Raw genomic sequence first — 22,146 nt, forward strand, 5'->3', positions numbered from 1 at the left:
GCATTTTTAGAAGACTCTGAACAATCATCCAAAATTTGTGACATACTCTTTATTTTACTTCTATGTTAGGTGGCGTACCCTAAAACTCTAAAATTCCATGGGCTATATGGAATCTTCCTTTAACTCGGTAGCCAAGTCCCCAACCCGAGTTTGCCACAAAGGTTGGAGTCACTATCTCTGATACGCTACAGGGAACTAGGCCATCATATAATTCCTCTTGGGGAAAATAATAAACCCATATCGGTAAAAAATGGTTTTGGGATACAAGTTACTTGAGCTCAAGCCTTCATCAGGAAACCACTTAACCCTCTTTAATCCCATTTTTAACTCTTTAAAATATGTATTCTCTGAAATCAAACTCTAAAAATTCTAGCTCTGTTATGGAATACATTTATATGGTATCGTCATACCATTGACTTGCAAGTCATATCTCTAAGACATTATTAGTATATTAAAATCTCTGTTTTCAATACATAAGTTTGGGACCACCATATCAATAAATCAGTTCAAAGAACACTTTCTTAAAATTCATGTAAACACATGCAAGGAACTTTCTCTTTGTCAACATTTCAATGAGATAAGGTGGTCATGTCAATTTACTCAATAACAAGCAATTCTCTCTTTTAAACAAGCATGTAGGTATAACAAGAAACTCCCTCTCATCATCTCTAAATTATGTCAAATACTTAGATATTGAAAAGACCACTTTCAAATCATAAAACAAATATTTCAAATCATTCCCAATAAGTTCATAAACTTTAATTCATCAAAAGAGAGGGATTTCAATAATAATGCTCTAAATCAAACTTCAATATCATACATATAAATACAGGTATAACTAAATTTAAGGGAAAAAACCACAAGGCCAAAACAATTCTATCATTAAAAGGTTCTAATCCATACTTAAAACATAGGATCCAATACCCCTTTATATATTCATGCTTGATAGCTTTAAATCATATTCAAGAGATTCAACAAGCCCACGTAGTTTTAGGATAAACCCCACGTACCTTAGATTATAAGATTTGAGAGATGGAACCCGGATCTTGATCCGTTTCTTGGAATTCTTGATCTTAGGGATGAGTTCTTGATCTTTGGGGATTAGTTAGGGTTTTGATTTGAGAAGAAAATTGAATTATAGAGTGTATTATGGTTCTTGGGGCGCAAATCTTATGTTATGGATAGATTTTGGGTGAGGGGAAGCGACCAAAATGCCCCTAGACCCATTAGAAAACTGATTTAATTAGTGAAATATTTCTTTAACGTGCTAGCCAATGCATCGCGTTGATATCGTGTCAACTTACTGCCTCAAATGGAAAATGTCATAACTTTTCGCTCGGTTGTCGGATTTTGGAAAAATTGGTATCGTTGGAAAGCTAATTTAATTATCTATAATTTTGTGTGTCTTGAGATGAAAAATTAAGTGTATATAAAAAGTTATACACATTCAAAGTAGACCCTTCTAGAATCAAATATCCAATTTTGGGTGAATGAAACGTTCTTAGCTCAACTTTGCTTTAGGCCATTTCTATGGACAGTTTACAGCTCATACTCACTTCTTATACTAGGATAAAGATCCTGACATATGAATCTAAAAATAAACCATAAAATTAGAGCTTACATGCATAGGAATGATGATTCAATTTCTAGCTCAAAAATGTAGGGCGTTACAGTTGTACACCCTATAATTCTACAATCCCACAGGCTATATTGAATTTTCCCGTGACTCGGCGGCCAAGCCCCCAGCCCAATTTTTCCGTAAGGGTTGGAGTATATGCTTATCTACTACGTCACAGGGCCGTCGCTAGTTTATAATTTACCTTTCGGGTAACCTAATAATCCGTATCGATAAAACACAGTTTTGGGCAATGAGTTTCTTAAGCTCATGCCTTCTTCGGGTAACCACCTAACTCTCTTTAAGACCATTTTTTACTCTGTCTAAACATGTATCATCTAACTTTCAAAATCTGAAATTCTGAAGTAAGATCCGCCTTCTGTTCTATTTTGTATTATCATTGCATTATCTCTTTTGGTATCATCATACCAAGACTTGTAAGTCATATCTCTACGCCATAAAATATCATCTTAAAATCTCTTTATTCAAAACATAATGTTTGGACCACCAAATCATTCAAATAGAATAAGAGAATATGTATACCAAAATCCATGAAAACTTATGCAAAGATTCTCTATTTCAATTCTTAAACATGTGGTGGTCAATTACTTTGTAGCAAACCACACAAATCTTTAAATTATCTCTTTTCGTTTATGTTAACAAGAAGCACCATCTCTTTGGTTCAAAACTAAAAATCAAGTCTTAAACAATAATAAAGACATTTGTATCATGCTTCGCAATATGCACTTGAATAATTCATAACATAAGAAATCAAGATGCTTCATAACAAGAAAGGGAGTATTAATCTTCATGCTCTCAATTCAAATTTTAAAACATCAAATGCATACATATATATTTGAGTAACAATCAATTTTGAGAGGAAGGAATCAAGACCAAAATATTATCATCAATAGGGTTCGCAATGCATAATTGTCTATGTAAATTCAAAACCCTCTTGTAAATACATGATTTCTCAATGTTCAAACATTTTTTAAAAATGATTTCACCATGCCCATGTAGTTTAGGAGAACTCCACATACCTTATGTTATTTAACTTGAAGATTGGACCCTTTTTTTGAAATCTTGAACTTAGAGGAAACCCTAATTTTCTATTTTTCTTGAGAGTGGAGAGGACTTGAGATGTTTTAAAAACTGGAAAAGGATCGATTATAATGTGTTATGGATGATTTAAATCATGCATGAGAGATTTGGGATGTGAAAAAATACCAAAATACCCCTAGGAAAACCAACAAAATCACCGAACGTCTTTAGTTGACGACCAAGGTTATGGCCCGTCACTTAGGTGATGTCCCATCACTTAGGTGCTCGTCACCTAAATCGTCACTTTCAGCCTGGAATTTCCCCCTTATTGTCCGAGGTTGATGACTAGAGCTGATGTATCATCACTTATTTGACGGCTCATCTGCTTTAGTCGTCACCTAAGTGATGGCTTATCAACGTAGCCATCACTTAGTTGACAAACAGATACTTTGAAGTAAAATGAGCATAACTTTCTTCTCTGATATCAGATTAAGATGAAACCAGTTGCGTTGGAAAGAGGACTTGAAGATATTTCTTTGGGTATAAAGTAGTCCAGGTAAATAAATATATATATAGAGTAATGATTATTGAAATTTGACCCAAACAGAAGCATTCTAACTTCAATTCTAGATTAAGTTCTAGATTAACTTAATCGATAGAAAAGTTCTCACCTCGTTTTTGAGTTAAGAGATATTTCTAACTTCAATTCATGTTAAAAGGTATTAACACACTATAGGATTGATCACCACACATATATTAATAAGGAATCATTTGGTTCGGGTTTATATTTGTAGGAACGACGGTTTAAATTCTAGATCGAAGGTGCGGGGTGTTACAAAACTTTGGAAAGGTCCTATTACTTGGAGTGGAGCTATGATAAGAGGTTCAATTGAATTTCTTTTGTCGAAAAGTTATACTGTTCTATAATAACAATATCATATTTCATGTAATCTCACAAAATGGAATCTGAAGACGGAAGTATATCCCTACCTATCCTATATATTTATTGTAAATAAGCAATTTATACCAACCTATATAATAATAGTAATAACAACAACATTATGCTGCAATGACTAACACTTGCTTGGGTTAAAGTTTTCATTTTCAACACCAGATATTTTAATCAGAACTCTCAAAGGGGTTAGCTCTCCCTATATCATCCTGATGCCATCTTTTGTATTATTTATTTTTAAAAATCAGCTTATGTCCAACTAATATTAGTCATTTTTAACAATCTTCTTGTCAATAATTTAGTATATTGTGTATTTAAACTGTAAATTTTCGTGCAGAGCAGTCCAGAACATAATTCATTGGAGCCGATAGACAAGGTGTTATAAACTACACAGATAGTGGGAAAAAAGAGGAACTGGAAGAAGAGAAACTCAATTCTCATTATCGAAAACTATCTACTAGATAGCTCAGAGCTAAGATATATATACACACGTGTAGAATAATGTGTAACTAACTACCCTATTATACTAATCACACTATCATCAATTAAGTTAGGTACCACAAACTATCAGCTAACTACCAGCTATAAACTCATCTATTTTTACTCTCAACACTCCACCTCAAGTTGAGGTTTGAAATACATGTAACAACTTCAACATGCTCATCAGATAACTGTGTTGTTTTTCTCCCAATGCCTTAGTCAGTATATCACCTTCCTGTTCAGTTCCAGCAATATGCACTGCATTGATCAGTCCTTTCTATATTTTCTCCCTCACAAAATGACAATCTATTTCTATATGTTTGGTCCTCTCATGAAATATGTGATTTTCAGCTATTTGTATAGTTTCTTTTGTTGATTTTTGCATTTATTTACTGCAATAATTTTAGTTAACAAATTTTTTAGCTATAATTAATTTAAATTTTAAATTTTAGATTAGGTTGTTTTAGTTATTGAGAAATTTTAAATTATTTTGAAATTTAAATTATGGACATTTTGTTTTACTGTATGTTGGATATTTAAAGCCTCTCTATGCTTAAGAAACTTATTGGAAAGCCATTGAAAGCTTATTGAAAGCTTGAAAGTCATTTCAATCTAAAGAGAGTCATTTTAACCCCATTTTCGCTGCCCCATCTTTTTTTAAAGAATGCGAACAGTGGTATTAGAGCTTCATTGATCTTACAGGATCTATGAGTTCTTCCAAAGTGCTACCATATTATTTTTAACCCGTAAGGGCTACCTTTTTAATCCGTTAAGGCTACCCATTTTAATCCATCGGGGCTACCATTTTCAACCCATGCTTATTTTCAAAGCGTAGGTCTATTTTCAACCAAAAATATGTCGAGTAGCAGTCTCTCTTTGAATGCCCCAAAAATTTTCACCAATAAAAACTATCTAATTTGATCTGTGAAGAAATCATATCTTGAAACCTATCCTGATGTTTTGAGGGATGAAAAAACCTTACAATAGTTTGCAAAGCCTATCAAAGTACTTTCAAACAAGGCAAGATTGTTGATGTTTTTCTTTAAGCACAAAATCAAAAGAACAAGAAAGGAAGTCCAAATTAAAAAAAGAAAAAGATCATGAAAAATGCAGATCAATTGCAAGAGCACAAATTGAGAAGGAGCAACTTTTAAATTACAGTAACTAAAGCAAAGGAGGAGTGTTGAGTTTTGCATTTAGTTACTGTAGTAATTTTAGTTTAACAAATTATTTATTCACAATGAATTTATGTTTTAAATTTTAGATTAGGTTGTTTTAGTTGTTGAGAAATTTTAGGTTATTTTGAAATTTAAATTATGCAGATTTTTTACTGTATGTTGGAAATTTAAAGCCTCTCTATGATTAAGAAACTTATTGGAAAGACATTGAAAGCTTGAAAGCCATTTCAATCTAAAGAGAGTCATTTTAACCTCTTTTTCGCTGCCTCATCTTTTTTTTTAAAAAAAACAATAGTGGTATTAGAGCTTTATTGATCTTACGGGATCTGTGAGTTCTTCCAAAGTGATACCATATCAATTTTGACCCGTAAGGGCTACCTTTTGAATCTGTTAGGGCTACCCATTTAACCCATCAGGGTTACTATTTTCAACCCATGCTTATTTTCAAAGCATAGGGCTATTTTCAACCAAAAAGATGTCAAGTAGCAGTCTCTCTTTGAATGGCCCAAAAATTTTCACCGACAAAAACTATCTAATTTGGTCTGTGTAGAAATCATATCTTGAAACCTATTTTGATGTTTTGAGGGATGAAAAAACCTTACAATAGTTTGCAAAGCCTATCAAAGTACTTTCAAATAAGACAAGATTTTTGATGTTGTTCTTTAAGAACAAAACCAAAATAAGAAAAAAGGAAGTCCAAATTCAAAAAAGAAAAAGATCAAACAAAAAATGCAGATCAATTGCAAGAACACAAATTGAGGAGGAGAAACTTTTAAATTGCAGTAACTAAAGCAAAGGTGGAGTGTTAAATTTTGTATTTAGTTACTGTAGTAATTTTAGTTTAACAAATTGTTTAGTTACAATGAATTTAAATTTTAAATTTTAGATTAGGTTATTTTAGTTGTGGAGAAATTTTAGATTATTTTGAAATTTAAATTATGCAGATTTTTTGTTGTATGTTGGCTATTTAAAGCCTCTCTATTCTTAAGAAACTTATTGGAAAGCCATTAAAAGTTCATTGAAAATTTGAAAGCCATTTCAATCCAAAGAGAGTCATTTTAACCCTTTTTTCGCTGCCCTATTTTTTTTTAAAAAAACCAACAACTTTATTGTCACAAAATAAGTTTATTGGCTCCTTTACTTTTGTATTAATTTCTTCCAAAAGTCCTACCAACCATACAATCTCTACTACAGCGGAAGCCATACTCAAGTATTCAGCTTCTAATATGCTTCTGAGATAGCTTCTTATTTTTTAATTTCCATGAAATTAATTATTGTACTAGCTTGATGGAATATACTGTTACTGACTTCCTTGTAACTGCATAAGAAGCCCAATCAGAATTACAAAATGATTTCAATGTGTCCTCCATATTGCTGCTTAAGAGAATGCCTAAATCAGGATTTCCTTTGAGATATCTCACTACATGAAGTGTAACATCCAAGTGAGCCTTCTTAAGATCATTCATAAATTAACTTAAAGTCTGCACAACATAAAAAATATTTGGCCTGGTCATTGCTAGGTAGAGTAGTTTCCCTACTAGCTTTTGATAAGCACCTTTGTCCACAAGTTGACGATCCTCACTCTCTTCTTTTCTCTCGGATGTTTTTCAAACTCAACAGTTGTGAATTTCATATGTCATTCTAGGGGTGTCATTATAGGTTTAGCATTGCTAGTCCCTATTCTGAAATTAATTTCGATGTATATTTCCTCAGTGTCATAAGAATTTTTTTGTCAGATCTTAGAAATTCTATTCCAAGAAAATATCTCAACTCTCCATATCATATTATATCATATCATGTCTTGTGCATAGCCCTTCTCATTCAAAAATATGTTAATGACCACCAAAAGATTTACATATCACATAGAGTTCTTATTTTATAGCACATGAAAACTTATGGAAAAACACTCTCGTTTTAAGACTTTAACATAGGGTGTCCATCTCTTTCATAAATCACTTGTTATTCTTTCAATTACCACAAAGAGCATTTAGAAATAAGAAACACCTCTTTGAACATACGTAAACTGACAATGCATAATTGATAAAGAGACATTTAAAGCTCAATTTTATCATCATTCATTAAACTACCCCCAACACTAGTCAATAAATAAATTAATCTCATGATCAAAAAAGGGAATTTATAGTTCATGCTCTCAAATCCACTTAAAAATTTTATAATACATGCACATAAATGAAATTTTAATGTTTTATATAAAATCCCATACTTAATATAAAATTTCATCATAAAAATGGGTTCTTAATGCATGCTCTTCAAACAATTTCTAAATTCATAACATATACACATATACATTTTAAAGTTTATTAAAACATCTTACTTATGCCCATGAGTGTTAGGATAGTTCTACATATCTTTTTGATGAACAAAATTTGAGACATCTTAAATCTAAGCCTTGCAAGTATAAGTCTTGCGAAGAAACCCAAACTTTTCTCTCTTAAGATTGGAGAGGAGAGGGAGCGTTGAAAACTGACTAATAAAGGATATACAATGCTTATTAAATAATTTAAATCAGGGGTTAGGGTTTGAGGAAAGGACAAGAATGAAATACCCCTAAGGAAACTAAGAAAATTGTAGGAATTTCTCAGTTGACAACTTGTCAACTTAATCGTCAATCCCTAACTGGAATTGGACACTTTCTGGTTAAGGTTGACTACTTAGTTGGCAACTTGTCAACTAGTTTATGGCTTGCCAATTTAGTTTTCACCTTCTATAAATGACTTAAGGTGTTTAATAGTTAAGGATGACGACTAAGTTGGCAGCTCATTACTTAGTTGACAGCTTATCAACTCAAGTCATCACCTTCTCTCAGACAGACATCCCTAGATAAAATGGGCATAACTTTCCACTCATATATCAGATTAAGGGAAAATTGGATGCGCGGGAAATAAGGCTCAAAGATATTTCATTTGGTATAATTTTAGACATCTAATTCTCTATACTCTAGAATTAATGGTCATCGGAATTTGACCAAAGTAGAAGCATCCGTTAAAACTCTATTGGTATAAAAGTTCCCAACTTATCTTTGAGTTAGTAGATTTTTATGATCTTGATTTATTTCAAAAGCTGTTTCAATAATATAGAATCTATCATCAAACTTATATTGACTTAGGATGTTCGGTTTGGGCGTATACATATAGGAAAAATGGTTCGAATTCTAGCCCAAAATGTGAGGTGTTACATCATCTCCCTTGAGGAATCTTTCGTACTCGAATGATGGCTAGGAACTTATTGAAGCTCTAGAAGTATGGAATAAAGGATGTAGCTTCACACTAGGAATTCTCCCTCAACGCAAAATACATAGGCATCCAAAGAAAAGAGATTCATGTTATCACCAAGTAAATCATGTAAGCACGAATCATAAAATAACAAGATTTGACATTGACATGATCTTAGCATGAGTTCTATGGAACATGATCATTAAAATGTAAGGCATGAATTTTTTAGGAATCATTGTCCTAGTTAAAATTAGTACAAGACACAAAATAAGATTTTTGCTAGACATAAGAATAGAAGCATTATTCACCTCCAACGATACATATAATATCCTTTATATATAGCCATACCTTTTAATTATGCTTTTAGCTATGAATACCATACTTCACGATTTCAATCTTATAATTCACCATGAAATACCTAACTACAAGAGCTTGAGTATAACTGCATATATCTTCTATTTTGAAGCCTACCTAGAGTTAAAAGGTTCTAGTTTAAGTTATGGGACCCTAAACTCTACATCCTTCCAAGAATACAACTCCATCTCATCATTATAATTAAATAACTTCAGGTCTTAATAAAGGAAAACTAGCCACACAAAAAAATAGCTTGTATATCTATCGATCACAACATTCAAGACTATCTTTACTACACCTTCTATATAGATCTATCCACAACAAACCAGCAACTTCAACCACTATCGGAAAGAGTTTTACCACATCTCTCCTCCCTAACTAGTTCACATAAAAAAGTTCATATCCCTATTCCCCCTTCATCTATAAACTTAGCTTAAGTAGCCACACCTAAAATTTTCACATTAAAGAATATGTACTCTCTTATCTAAAACATCACTACACTTTCATAGCCGCTACCATCCTATCATAAGAAGGTTCAATGAGTAACTAGAGTATAAACATTTGGGATGGAAGTAACACTGCTCAATTTTGACTCCTATTTGCCATACTACTCAAGGTGAGACCTGCAAAGTGAGATATGGTAGAATAGGTACGAAATACCTCTTGGCAATCACCTAAATCCTAAACAGAGGGTCGTGCGGGAACAGACATAACATAGCATGAGTTCATCAAGCTGGACACAATGAGAAACATGAGTGCATATATAATGGGTCATATAACAAAAAGATGAGATTCATATATTCAAGGAATACAACAAGGATCTATTTGAAGCTATTTCTTCTTATTTTAAGAACTGAGAATGGTAAGGAGGTTGCATAGATAGAATCACCTTGGGCTAAGGCATGCCATAAAAATAAATTGGTGACATATAGATAGTATAGTTCCTTGGAACTAAGCATAAAGTACGTCATGAGTCTATGGATCATGAGTATCATAACATAGATCTTGAATACTTAGAATGTTGGATTGCTGAAAGACAGTATTGCATCTAGTTTTGGGGTTGGAGCATGGACATAAAATGCATAGAGAGACAGACCTTTGGCATAGGTACGACTTGAATATATAAGGCAGTGGTAGAATGTCCTCTTAAATTAAAGTAAGAGGAGTTTTCTAGAATAAGAATATATTTATCATGAATCTTCCCTAAAACTTTTCACCATAAGGAAATTTATGACCTATCTTATTTCATCATCTCTCTGTTAGATCAAAGTCACAATCTTAGACTTGCGAACATATCCTCTGATTAAATCTATAAGAATAATACTCAGCAGAATAAGGTTATCACTATACACATATATTCTAGACTCTCTCTGATAAACTATATAGAGAAGTACTAACTTCCTGCAAAGATATTCCCTTAAGGAGGGGTAATACTCTTAACTTCTTCAAGACTCCAAAGTCACCTTCTTATAACTAACATTTTCATGGGAATTCATAATCACTTTCTCTAGAACCTAAAAATCAAGTATCCTATTTTAGTCTAATAGTATCATCCCTCTAATTCATACCTTGCCATTTCAGAGAAAATTAAATCTACACGAAGAGACTCAACATCATCTATCAAAATATATAATTCCATTAATCCAATTCTAAAGAATGATTAATAGTAATACCTAGCCTCCTCTATACGAAACAAATTAGGAGCACTAACTTAATACACATAACACTTATTATTAGAAACATCACCAACAACATACTACAACAAAAACAACATACCCAGTGTATTCTCACATAGTGGGGTTTGGGGAGGATAGAGTGTACGCGGACCATACCACTACCTCAGGTGAAGTAGACATACTAACTTGGGAATAATTTATCCTTATGAACTTTAGGTTGCTATTCACCTAATGACTTAACCATATTTTCTACCTCAATACTAGGACTTATGTTCATAAGTTGTCATCCTAAGATCTTTTACAAATAATACCAAACCAACTAATTCACTCGCACAAATCTTCAATCACTATTCTTGAGCTACCATTTTTTTCACCACATTCAACATCTAAAGTTTAAACTTAGTGTCTAGTATTAACCATGGACTGCTAATGAAACTTTCAATATATTATACTAGTCCATCCAAAAAAATGACAAATTAATATTTCACTTAACTATGGCCTATAAGCTCATATTCTTTGCAACAACCTTAATACACCTTATAATTTACTGTTTATCTTTTCACATACTATACTAGTCTACAACTACTAGCGAAAAAGAAAATCATAGGGGATAAAGTCACATAATAAGGGTAACTAATTTTATCCTTATAACCTAGCCCATTATTGTTTATTATCATGTCATCCTTCCTCACATTACATCTACTTATCCACATATATATTGAAGTTATCTTCAGAATTTTATAAACACCATTGAGTCCCCCATTTTCTAAGATTTCCCCAAAAAAGTCCAAATTATAAATTAGTAGCCACTCTATACTTTTTGTAATACCCCACAAAATTTCTAGCTTTATTTAGTCCTTTAAGCTTGTCAAGGGGTCCCAAGCTTAGAAAATTCTAGCAAAGTTTCCAAACTTAGTCTATTTTTAGCCTTCGAAAGTTGGAAATATCATTTTGAGACCTTAATGTCCTTTAATTGTCTATACTTTTAATAATTCATGATCAAGAAGGTCAATAGGTATTCCCGGACAAGTTTTGGATTTTTTGGACCACATTTAGACCATGCTTGGAATCCCAAAATAGTGGACCAACATGATCTTGGCACGCTGTGTCGCCTATCGCGATGGTCAATATTGTTACAGGTTGCCAGAGTCAAAATCTTGAGACATAGCATGATCATGGAGCGATACATCAAGTATCTCATTGATGCTGTCGATGCACCGTATCGATAATCGCGTCGGTGCCCACTTTTCAGTCATTAAATAACTACGTCCTAAAGGGTAATTAGGTTCTTTTCCCCAACCTTTAGCCCTCATAACACAAAATTTAACCCCTTTTTGGCCAAATACATTCACTATTTGACAATTTCTGAAGAAGAAGAAAATCCTAGGTGATTAACTTCAAATCAATAACTGAAGCTTACCTCCATTAAGCTTCAGGAAATTTCCATCAAAGGTATGTAAAGTGTTCATCAAAGGGTCCCTTCCACCATTGGAGTTCAAGAATCCTCCTATAAAAAGTTGAATCATAATTTTCATGTTGTGGGTTAGGATGTACCCATGTTAATGTTGTTGTATGATTACAAGTTGAGATCTTTAATAATTTTCATCAATTTATGTGAACATATGGGTTGAAATATCATGAAATTGAGTTGATTAATGTAGCCATGATGTAATTTCTTAATGTTCATTCCTAGGCCCAAGTATATGCATCCCATGTGTTTGATAAAATACCCAAGTGAGTAGAATTGTGTTTTATGATCCTGTATTGATCTAAATGATAAACGTAGGCTATAATTACATGACTCTCATGCCTTAGATATGTCTTGTAATGATTTGGTGGAATGCTCATAAGTATGTATTTGTGAGATTATGTTATGTTAGTATGAATTCCTATTCATGTGTAAGCTTATGACTTGTGAATGCTTCATAAGATCCCTCAATGATTGTACTATGAATTATGGACTATGGTCATGTGTTCAAAGAAGTATCATGTCCTGTCAGTTTCATGCTATCGAGTCTTGAGGTATTTCATACCTGATAATTTAGCTGTGTTCCTAGAGATAGTGTCAGTATTCAAGATACTCTTAGTCAATCCATGATCAATAAAATTAAGTCAGTCACATTACTCAAGAAAACTCAATAAATTCAGTATCAATCCAGTCCTTCTCAGTACTCAGTAGTCTCAGTCAGTTATCAGATCTTAGTAGTATTCTGTCAGTTAATAGAACTCAGTGAACTCAATCCAATTAAATTCAATTTAATCATTTCAGTGTCTATTCAGTTAGGAGTAGGATTCAGCACTGAGTGAATCCAAGAATGAGGGCTCACACTGACAGCAAAAGGTGTGACCCTTAGAAGCAATCCTTGCATTACAAAACTATGTAGCCAGCATAGGTTGAGACATCAACATTGATAGTTGAGGGTTGAGGAGGTGTGTTGATAACTCTCAAACTACACCTCTCATTTGAGAATGTAAGTGATCGTTGTCAATATATAACCCAACTAGGTTGGGGTTGAATGCCACAGGAAATATGGTGTGAACTTAAGTCGTTTGAGATTTAATCAACTGATAGTTGGATGTTTCCTGAAATGGGGGTTTTGGAGATTAGGAAATAATTGTTGGTCACTTTAGTTTCAGTGTTTGTAATCAAGAGTTTATGGAAAAGCAGAACTATGTTCACTATGGGTTTTGGTACTTGACAGATGCTAATAGTGATTCAAGATTCTCATGATAGGTAGGAACACTAGATTGTCTTTATCGAAGTTATGCCTAAATGTATCTTGACCTACTTAAGCATTTAATTACCTAATCCTCTTGGACTTCAAGAATTTATATTCACTAATCGGACTTTACCTCAAGTTAATTAACCTTGTTACAACGTCAATTATTAAATAGAAGGTTGGTAGCTTCCAAGTCCCTGTCAATAATTCACTTCCTACTATAGTTGATTTCTTATCTCAAGCAAATCAAAGAAGGTGCTATCTATATTTTCCAACCAATAGACAATCATTAAAACCTTGGAATTATCAAGGAGTCCTATTACCTTTAGAATCTTGAACACTTAGCAACTTACCAGGACCTAACCCATAGATCCCATAATTTGGGTTAAAGGGATTTAGCCACTCATAATTTAATAATCGATACAACAAGTTGAATTCATAATTGGAAAGATGAACTTATAGCAAGATGTATAGAAATGAGTATTTCTCATATTAGATCAAAGTAGAAATCCTAAAATATTGAAGATAATCTCTTGAAAGTTAATTGTTGTGTTCAAGCCAAGAAACTACAGAGAAAATAACAAAATACAAGTGTTCCAAAATAGGTTCCGCATCCTCCTTAGAAAACCCTAAACTATGCTTTAAATACTTCAGCCTAGTTATGGAAACAAAATGATAGAGTTCAGTGTTCTTCTCGGATTAGGTGACGACATACATTACACCTTATTAGGAAGCTGACGACTTATCAAGGATGTCGTCAGCTCCTCCTCAATTTTGACAATTTCTACTTAAGACTAATGGTGAACCCCAACGTCTTATCAAAACTGTGACGACATATCAGACAATCTCATCACTTCTCCACTTCAGCTCCCATGTTCTGTCTAAGGCAGACGATGACTCCGATGGCTTATCATAAGACTAACGGCTTATCTCATGTCATTGTCACTTCTTCAAACTGAATCCCATTCTCTGTTTATGGATAACGATGAAGCTGATAACCTATCAGAGTGCTGACAAATTATCAAGAATGTCGTTAGCCACACTTCTCTTCTATTCTCTTCAGATTTCAACTCTTTTACTTCCATCATTGTTGGTTCTCTTGCCTCTTGATTTCCACTACAAAATCAAAGATAAAAAAAATCAAAAATAACAAAAGTTTCTTAAGACTTTGCAATTATTCTCAGTTAAAAGCCTCAAATGTGTTAGCATCTACTCACACATCAACACCCTCAACTTAAAACAATTGCTTGTTCTTAAGCAACTAAAACACAACCAAGAGGATACAAAGTACATTTGGAAGTCAATTATTTATATTATCTCAAAACCATCTTTACCTTCTCTGATGTCAATTAATTCCAAATCAACTGTGTATTCTACTGAAGAACAACAATGGGACACACGGGAATCAAGATATGGTACCAATTCAATAATAACAGCCATGCATGTATCAAGCTTACACTATCCAATAAAGTTAGTAACTAGCAACGTAACCAGTGTGCCCCTACTACAAAGAAGTCCCACTTCACTTATATCAGAAATTTCATATGTAATCATGGGGACAATCACCAGACACTCATTCTCAGAATGAAGTTCCACACCCCTTGAAAGGGTTTATTAATGCTTCAGGTCAAAGGTGTGATGACATGTTTGATAAGCCGTCACAGTTGTGATATCTTATCAGGAATGTCGTCATCTCTAAACAGAACCCACAGAATTTTATCAACTTCTGACGACATGTCTGATAAGCCATCATAAATGTGATAACTTATCAGCCATGTCGTCGGCTTAGGACACAACCCCAGCTCAACTTTAACTTTTTTTCAATCCAATTTCTTCTTAAAATCCCATCGATTCACATTTTTGAGTTGAGCTTTAAGTCCCAAGCTTGCACAGTAAACCCTAGTTCCTGATTTTCACATATTGGCAAGCTAAAATTGACTGAATCTTCTTGGGAACCTTGGTTTACATCAATTAATTACTTACCAACTGAAGAAAACAGTTAGGTTTTGAGCATACCTGATAAGTGCCTTCAACTTGGTTACACGAGTAAGAGGAAGTAGGTGAAAGAAGAACTATTGATTGTGACTTCAACCCACACTCACAAGGAAGGAGGTTTTATTTTGTTTTACTTTGAAATACTTTAGAAAAGGAAGTAAATAAACTAAATATGGAAGGAAATAAAACTTAAAGAAACGAAAGAAAATACGCGGAAGGTAGAAAGACAAAGTTGTGGGATGGGTTGGATCTTTTTAATTTGGCCTAAAATTTCCGCTACTCTTTTAGGATTTCTGACGACAAAGGATGACGGCTTATCACACTTGTGATAGCCTATCACAAATGTCGTCAGTCTTAACAGAACATGCCTCAGGTTTGATTTCTCTGACGACGAATCTGACAACTTATCACAATTATAACAGACCGTCAAATATGTTGTCAGGAATACTTAGCTAGATACATCAATTCCACCTTCTTTAAACTAGAACCTAACTACAAAAATAAATGTTTTTTTGGAACATAAAAATTTTATGTTGCCTCCCAATAGCTCCTGATTTAATGTCGCGGCATGACTTGGTTATCTTGACTACTTAGACTTTGTCAAGACAACCTGCTGATACCTATTTACCATCTTCATAGAATACATCCATGATTGAGCAAACACTCAACTCCTTTTGCTGGGTCATGGATGACTGTATTTTGAATCTTGATTCTTTCTCATTGAGCCTAAACTTTAACTCATTCAGCTCTATGTCCACTATCACTCTCCCAGTTGCAAGGAATGGTCTACCCAGGATGATGGGTATTTCAAAGTCCACCTCATAGTCGAAGACTACAAAATTATCAGGCAGTGTAAAGTCAGCCACTTTTACTAATAAATCATGTAATATGCCTACTACCTGCTTTACAGACCTATCTGCTATCACCAACCCCATGTTTGTCAGGGTAGGATCGCACAAACCCAGCTTCTTGTACTCAGCAAGTGGCATTAGGTTTTGTAAAATTCAGTGACCCAATAGTGCATGGGATGGTAAATGCTCTCGTGTCTTCCTTTATCTATACTAAATACCTTGTGGAGATAGAACCATAATGATGGAGATTGTCCCCCATCTCATGGCTAACCTTACATTTCTTCGTGACAAGGTCTTTCATAAACTTAGCGTATCCTGGCATTTTCTCAAGTGCCTTCACCAAAGGCATATTTATTGTTAACTGCTTCAACATCATCATTAACTTTCAAAATTTTGTATCATTAGCTTTTTTCTACAATCGTTGAGGAAATGGAGGTGGTGGTCTTAGGAGAGTTTTTACCACTACCTCCTTCTCCTTCTCTTTTCCTTTTTCCAAAGCATCATCAGAACCATCCTGGTTCCCAGACTCCACTGGAACACCTTCTTCTGGTTCATCATCAACTTTCTTATCAACTATATTTTTTCCCACAGAAGGGTCAGGTAAGACACATACTTTTCTCTTACGCTATGGTGTTTTTACCATAGGTTCAGACGTACGAGCTCCAGAGCATCCTTAGTAGGTCAGACTTTCAGCATGTAGACTAGCAGTGAGTCCTCATCATCCAAGGAAGTTATCTTATTTCATTTATTTATCACATTTAGTATTCAGTAGATAGAGTTAGTTGGGGGATTGTCCCATCAACTCCTTATTCAGACAGTTTAGAGGATTTTAGACTAGATATTCAAACTTCAGTATTTTTAGTATTTATGTTCAGTTTTGGTATTGTCATACCATATTTTCAGTATTGAACCTTATGGCTTTTCAGTATATATTTCCGTATTTATGTTAGTGTTATTATTCAGTTCTCAGTTATAGATATCAGTCATGGGTTAGCTTATGGTCCTTCAAGATTATGAGCACCGTGTAGCATCTTGGGTACCACACTCGGGGCGTTAAAAACTTGGTATCAGAGCCTAAGGTTCAACAATGTGCTAGAAAGTCTGAAAAGCCACATCTAGTAGAGTCTTGTGCATTGGTTTGTTGTGCGCCATATTTATGTACAGGAGGCTATGATATATTTTAGGAATAGTCTCCTTTATTTTAGTATTCATGTCGTGCCAGTGAGCATGAGCTCAAATTTAACTCTCAATCTAATCCTTTTCTCCTTTTTGTTTACAGAATATGCCTCCCAAAAGAAATATCGAAAGGAGAAATGGAAATCAGTCAACCCCTCAGCCCGTCTAGTCAGATCCTATGGACGAACACGTTTCTCACGCAGAGTTTAGAGATATATTTACTACTCTTACTAATTTAGTTGCTGCTCAAAATGAACGCCTAACAGTTATTTTGTCTAATTCAGTGGACAATTCTACTACAGCCAGGATTCGGGAATTTACTCGAATGAATCCTCTGTCATTTTTCATGTCTAAGATAGATAAGGACCCTTTGGATTTCCTTGATAAGGTACAGAGGGTTACCGATATCATAGAGGTAACTTCTAGTGAGATTGCTCAGCTAGCTACATATCAGTTGTAGGATGTGGCTTACATATGGTTCAAGCAGTGGAAAATGGAGAGAGCTACAGATATAGGATCTATTAAGTGGGAGGAGTTTGCCACTGCTTTCCTTGATAGATTCTTTCCCCTAGAGCTATAGAAGCTAAGGTGTTAGATTTTATCAACCTTAGGAAAGGAAAGATAACAGTGAAAGAGTATTTTCTCAGGTTTACTCAGCTAGCTAGATAGGCTCCTTATGTGGTGGCAGATAGCAGGGCTAAGATAAGTAAGTTTGTTTTTTGGGGTGAATGATAGTGTGGTCAAGGAGAGCAGGAACGCCATGTTGATTAGTAAGATGGACATATCTAGGCTTGTGATCCATGCTTAACAGAAGAGCAGAAGATTAAGGAGAGAGAAAAGAAAAATAAAAGAGCTAGAAAAGGTATCTTTAATTTCAGTCAACCTAAGTCAGAGGGTGGAAATCATTCTCAGTTTCACCTAAAGTCATCCGTTCTATCTCCTTCCTCAGCCAGTGCTCCAATGCCAAAATTTAGAGACGACAACAAAGATAGGGTGCCAGGCTCTAAGTCTCAGGGTAGTGTTAGCAGTACCCACACCCATCCTCTTTGTCAGACTTATAGTAAGAACCACAAGCATATTTACAGAGTCGGTGATGATTTTTTTTTAGATAATGTAAGCTAGGCCACAGAGTCAGAGATTTTCCTTATTCAAGTTTTCAGGGTCAGCATAGCTGTTCCTTAGCTCAGTCCGGTCACCCAAATCTTTAGGGTGCTACTTCTAGGGTTACTAGTGAGCAATGCCCAAATAGACTCTATGCTCTTCATTCCTTATAGGATCAAAAAAATTCTCCTGATGTGGTCATTGGTACGTTACAGATTATTCATAGACATGTTGACGGTTTACTAGATCTCGGAGCTTCTTTGTCTTTTGTTACTCTTTATATAGCAGTTAATTTTAGAGTCAATCCCAAAATTCTAGTAGAACTGTAACACCCCGAATCTGATACCTAAAATGCCACATGGTTCCCATGACCCCGAAGGACCATAAGCTAACCCACGACTGATATCAATACCTAATCACTGCATAATATACTATATAAATATGGAAACATATTCTAAAAGGCCATAAGGTTCAAACTGGATAAACATCTAATAAAATAATGTCTAAAAATTGTATAACAATACCAAAGAAAATACAAAATAACTGTTTGACATGAATAGTCTGAAAGCCTCTAAACTGAACTAAATAAGGAGTTGATGGGACATGTCCCCAACTAACTCCATCTACTAAAATAAACTGAAAATTGAAATAGTAATGTAATCATCATGTCCTTGAAGGACGAGGACTCATATTTGACTTTGACTACTGAACTGGGATGTTACTGATGATCTGGAGATCATGCTTCTAAACCTATGGTATAAGACACCATAGCACAAATGCGTCTGTACATTCAATGTACTGGTATACAAGTGAGGTAGGCTAAATGCAATAGGTTCATATGCATGAACAATAATAACTAACTGACTAACATGAATGTGAGAATACATGCATGCATACGTAACTATAACTGACATCGTGATAGGACTGAATGCTAAGTTCTGACTACTGAGTTTAATAATAACATGGAATTACTGATAGCTGAGGGACTAATACTATGTTACTGATATATGAATAACTATTTCTGACAGTTCTAATTATGAAGAACTGGTCTGGTTAACTATTTCTAACAGTCCTGAAGCTGAATACTGATAGCATGAATTTTGATAACTGATATAACTAATAACATGGGTGACTATATTTGACAGTCCTGAATCTGATGGAACTAGCTGAGTTCCTTACTGTATCTAAGTAACTGAATATGAGATCAGTTCTATCTGGTAGGTGATCTCTAAATTTAATGATATCATTGTTGATTGACCATAGTTAAGATCAGTCCTATCTAATAGGTGATCCTAGAGTCTATTTATAATGATAAGGAGTGACTATATCTGACAGTTCTAAATCTATACTACTGAGCATAATTGACTGTATCTGGCAGTCCTAATTCTATAACTAAAACTGTGGGATATATTAATCTAAACGACATGCCCCATAGTAAGCTAACTGGGGTCCAACCTATAACCCTAGTTGGAAGGGTGTCAGTACTTTGCTATTGGTAAAGACAACTACTATGGAGTCAGCCCAAATCTAGCGGGTGACCCTAGGATCAGTACTATACATTTAAATGCGGTAACGGGTGATCCCTGAGTATATCAGACTTATTTAATGGGTAAAATCTTGTACCTACACTGGCTACGTAGTTCTGGAACTTAGGGATTGCTTCTAGGGATCTTAGTCCTATCTAGTGGGTGAGTCCCTATCCTTACGCTCGCTCGGTGCTGAATCCTACTCCCATATGAAAGACACTGAGCTGATTAACTGAACTAAGCAGATTAACTGAACTGAACTGAAACTAGTGGTGTTGTTTTACGGAGCTAAACTAAATTTACTAAGTTTCGTTGACTGAAGGAATGTACTGAGTGTTGAGGACTGACTGAGAATACTAAAGTTACTGAGATTGGCTGGGAATATTGAGGTTACTGAGATTACTGAGTACTGAGATCACTGAGAATACTGAACTACTGAGATTACTGAGATTTCCTGAGTTACATCACTGACTGAGTTCTATGGATCAAGATTGACTGAGGAGATCATGAAAACATGACATGGCTCTAGGCACATAGCTAAATGTTCGGGTACAAGTACCCCCAGGACTCGATAAGAAGAAACTGACATAGCATGGCTTACTTGAACACATGACCAACAACACAATTCATAATTCATATATTGAAGCACTTCACCAAACATGTGATATGCATAAGTTTGTACATACATGGGGATTTCATGATATCATACTACTTGGGCATTGTTCCTTCATCTAAGCATTTAATCAAACATATGGTAGGCATAGCACATGTAGATAACATTATACAACAATTAAGCATCATGATTTATCTCTAATTTCATCATCCTAGGGTTTATTCATATCTATGCAAATCAATTCCAAAGAAAATTGATGACCCAACATGGATTTGAATTCAATTGATCATTCTCAACAAAAACAAAACAACCCCAACATGAAATTCATAAAGAAATCCAGACTTAAACTTAGAAAAGAGATTCTTGGGCTATATGGATGAACCGAGTCCATGAATGAACATTACGCATACCTTAGCTTGAGATTCTATGAAGTTTTACAGAGAGATTCTTGAAATTGGATGGTGAATTCCCTTTAAATTGAACCTTCTATGAAAACCCTAGGGTTTGTTCTGAAGAGTTTTTGAGAGTAATTGAGTATAAGATGCTGAATTATGGCCAAATCTGATGTTATAAGTCTTATATAAGGTGGGAAATTGACCCTTTTAACCCTAGGACACATATTTAATTTTTGAGAATTTTTTTTATTTTCATCCTTGTTGCGACGCGCCACTATCGCGCCAAGTCACTGGAATGTGACAAATGGGAAATTGCATAGTGGTTTGATGCGGAGCTATTACGTTTCCACCTTGTCTATGACTTGGAAGTTTGGCGTGACGCGCTACTATCATGGAGCAACATTGGAAATGACAATTTCCATTTGAGCTAGCTCTGCTATGCGCTGAAGGCTCAGGTGATACACTGTCTCACTAAAAAGGCTCTAACTCTTCACCCGGGTGCCATATTTGGGAAAATTTGATATCGATGGAAAGCTTATTCGATTCCCCACATGATAAAAAGTGAAAATATTGAAAATATCATGTGTACAAAAGTAGATTCATCTTTCAAAAAAATCTTCTAACATTCTTGGGGAAAGTTTTCAAGCTAGGAAAAGTACGCGGTATTGCAAGAACCCTTCTCAATATATACCCCAGTGGGTAAAACAATCATATCCCGGTGGGTATACATGAACTGTTCGATTATGGTATCTCAGAAAGTCACTTTAACAGACTTAGTAGAACAAGAGATGACTAATTTTGATGTCATTCTCGGTATGGATTAGCTTCATTCCTTTTATTCCATAGTCGACTGTAGAAATAGAGTTGTCCAGTTTTAGTTTTCAAATGAACCTGTCCTAGAGTAGAGGGGTAGTACTTAAACCTTCAAGGGTTAGCTTGTTTCCTACCTAAGGGTAAGGAAAATAATTTCTAAGGGATGTGTCTACTATGTTGTTCAAGTTAGGACTCTAATTTTGAAACTCCCAATCTCGAATCAGTACAAGTAGTAAATGAATATTCAAATTTATTCCTCGAAGATCTTCCAAGAATTCCTCCCAAAAGGGAATTAGACTTCGGCATTGAATTTTTTCCTGATATTCAGCCCATATCTATTCGTCCATACAGAATGGTACCGTCAAAACTCAGAGAATTGAAAGAATAGTTGAAAAATCTCCTAGATAAGGGATTCATTAGTCCTAGT

Source organism: Capsicum annuum, unplaced genomic scaffold (assembly GCF_002878395.1).
Source record: "Capsicum annuum cultivar UCD-10X-F1 unplaced genomic scaffold, UCD10Xv1.1 ctg995, whole genome shotgun sequence".
Lineage (NCBI taxonomy): Eukaryota > Viridiplantae > Streptophyta > Magnoliopsida > Solanales > Solanaceae > Capsicum > Capsicum annuum.